Below are 3349 nucleotides of genomic sequence, written 5' to 3'. Positions count from 1 at the left end.
ATCTATCTATCTATCTATCTATCTATCTATCTATCTATCTATCTATCTATCTATCACTCTCTCTCTCTCTCTATCTTTTCATCTTTGTACAGAATAAGCAATACATAATAAGAACAATGAAACAATGCACAATAAAACATATACAAAGTGTCTATACCTACCCAGTGATGTTTCAGATGGAGGCACTGGGGAAATGCACCATCAGTGCCCATTGGCTGGTCCTTTTGCCACACAGAGGAGGACTACAGACAAAGGCAGACAATCCCCACCCCCTCCTTGATATTTGACTTGTGGACAGTCGGACAAGTCCTCAGATGAAGGTTCAGAATCTTGAACTCAGCACCTCTCACAGTATGGGACAATGGTACCTTGTGAACTGGAAGGCAGAAGCTCCCCCCTCCAGTGCTTTTTTTAAATCCCAGTGTCCTACTGGGAATAGGAACTACCAGCTACATCTTGCTGAGGTGAGCTGATCACAGTACGAATCTTTGGTGGGCTTCCCTTTCTTGGAGGTCTTCAGGCTGAGGCTGAATGACATCTTATTGTCTTGTCAGTAGGGATTCCTTTAGGAAATCTAGTCCTTTTAGGTTGGACTAGAAGGCTGAGAGATGACTCTCTCAATCCCAGTGATTCTATGGATCTGGGGAAACAAACCTGAGAGACAGATCTGACAAGGAAACCTGCTTCTAGATCATGTTAGTGGCTATCCTTGACCTTGACCTTAGTGATGCCTCTGGGTCTTAGCACTTTTTAAGATATACTTTCTCTTAGCCCAAACTCCTGTGCCAAACCTTTTTTTTGGGGAAAGAGTGGGTGGGCAGGAGTGAGAAGGGGTGCTATAGAAGGAATTCTGGTCTGGGAATCAGAAAATCCAATTTTAGGTACATCTTCTAAGATTTTGCTGTATGACCTTGAGGAAGTGAGGGTCTTAGTTTCCTGATCTATAAAATGGATGGGATAGAAGTTGGACTAGAAAAGTTCTGAGACCTTGCAAGGTTATCATAGGATTTATACCTGGCAAATACCTCCCATCATATTATGTCAGAGCTAGACTGGACTCTAGAACATAAACTGCCAGAATTAAAATAGATGTTAGAAGATTGAATTGCAGAATGGGGAGGGACCTTAGAACACAAAACATTAGTATTAGAAGGTATTTGAGAACAGTGGTATCAAAGTCAAAAGGAAATGGGAGTTGCTAAGCAGTACATAAGAATCCCTGTAGGCTGCATATTGACTAAGAAAACTACACATTAACATTATCTTTGTTTTACAATGTTTTTAGTTATTTTGTTAAATACTCTCAATTACGTTTTAATATGATTGTGGTCTCAGTGGGAAGTGTTGTGGGTTGCATGCAGCCCTGGGATCTAGTGTTTGAAAACTCTGCTTTAGAGCTGGAAAGTCCTTAGAGCACAAATGTTGGAACTAGAAGGAACCTTAGAAAATAGAGTGTCAGAGCTGGGAGAAGTAATTGTCACTTCAGCACTAAGAGTATAGGCTGGAAATTCCAAGTAAGTAAGTAATAGCTAGAATTAGTTTGGCAGTAATTAGGTATAGACCAACATTTCATGCTATATACTAGGATAAGCTCAAAAAGGCACATGATTTAGACATAAAAAGTGATATAATAAACAAATGGTCTATGAAGGTGATGCAATACTATTGTGCTGTAAGAAATTATGAAGGAACGGTTTTAGAAAAACTTGGGAAGACTTGTATGAACTGATGCAGAGGGAAGTAAACAGGACCAGGAGAATAATTAATATAAAATGTATTACAATTATATATACTAAATGATTGCATAATAATTCTATGAAAACATGATATACAATATAATAGTAATATTTATATAGCATCTATTATAAAAACAAACAACTTTGAAAGACTTCGAATCTTTGATCAACATAATGGAAACAATCACAATTCCAATAGGCTCATGATTTTTTTTAAGCAATTGGGGTTAAGTAACTTGCTCAAGGTTACACAGCCAGTTATTACTGGTGTGCAAAGTATTTCTGTGGTGCTAAGTATCTGAGCCCGGATTCAATCCCCCGGGTCATCCCGACACTGGGGCTGGTGCTCTTACTCACTGAGCCACCTGACCGCCCCAAGGCTCATGATTAAACATGCTGTCTGCCTCCAGTTACTTGATAGAATCAGAGTGCAGATTGAAGCATATGTATGCTTGTATGTAAGTATACACACATGTTTATGTGTATATGTGTATGCATGCACACACACTTCTATGCAGTCCAATGATGAGTCCAGATGAATCCAATATGTAACATACATACACAATACACATATATACAGATTATGCATATATCTATATATGTGTGTATATATTTATATGTATATATAAATCACAAAACAAATCCCCTGCATTAGCAGGACCCAATATATGGATATAGAAATATATATGTGCATGTGTGCATACACATATACACACATGTTTATACACATGTATATATTATAAAGAAAATATACGTACACATGCATACCGTATATGTCGGTGTATATATACACATATAGACATATGCATACACATCCACAACCATACATCTGCCAGCTAAGGCAGGGAAATTTATTTTGCTTGACTATATGGAACAAGTTTTGGTTTTCTACTTACACAGTGGGTAGGAGAGGGGGGAGGGGAAAGGAGATAATTTGGGATAGAAAATAAGATAAAACTAAATTTTTAAAAATAGCTGGGTCTTACAGCTAGTACTTTAAGGTTTGCAAAGCATAATACAGATACTATCTCATCTTGTTCTCACAATAACCCTGGGAGGTAGGTACTATTATTATCCCCCTTTTACAGATAAGGAAATAGAGGCAAAGAGCAGATAAGTGACTTGCCCAGGGTCACACAGCCAGGAAATGTCTGAGGTTGGATCTGAACTCAGTTCTTCCCATCCCCAGGCCCAGTACTCTATCTACCGTACCATCTAGCTGTCCTGTGTCACAGTTTTATCATTTATAGAATAAAGATCCTACTTGCATTGCCTACCTCATAAGGCTTTTCAAAGGAAAACATTTTATAAGCCTAAAGTTCCATCCTGCTCACTAATGGAACTCTTGCTGGCTCTCTGACTTCCCAGCTCTGTGCCTTTCCTGTTCATTCATCCCTGTCTTGCTTGAGTTCTAGGAATTTGACCTTTTGCCTCTCAAACCTAGGTAGGACTTGCTTATTTCTTTGGGTCCCAGTTTTCCCACCTGTAAAATGAAGGCCTAGATGACACCTAAGTTCTCATCTGGCTGAGACTCCTAAGAACAAATGATCATGGGAGGTTAAGTGGGGTAGAGGCAGGGAAGATGCCATGGCCCACATGGATGTAAGGGTTGG

Source organism: Petaurus breviceps, unplaced genomic scaffold (genome assembly GCF_028583685.1).
Source record: "Petaurus breviceps papuanus isolate PSGF00001 unplaced genomic scaffold, PetGlider_PUasm1.0 91041, whole genome shotgun sequence".
Taxonomy (NCBI): Eukaryota; Metazoa; Chordata; class Mammalia; order Diprotodontia; family Petauridae; genus Petaurus; species Petaurus breviceps.
The sequence above is the reverse complement of the archived record's forward strand: the minus strand, read 5'-3'. Positions refer to the sequence as shown.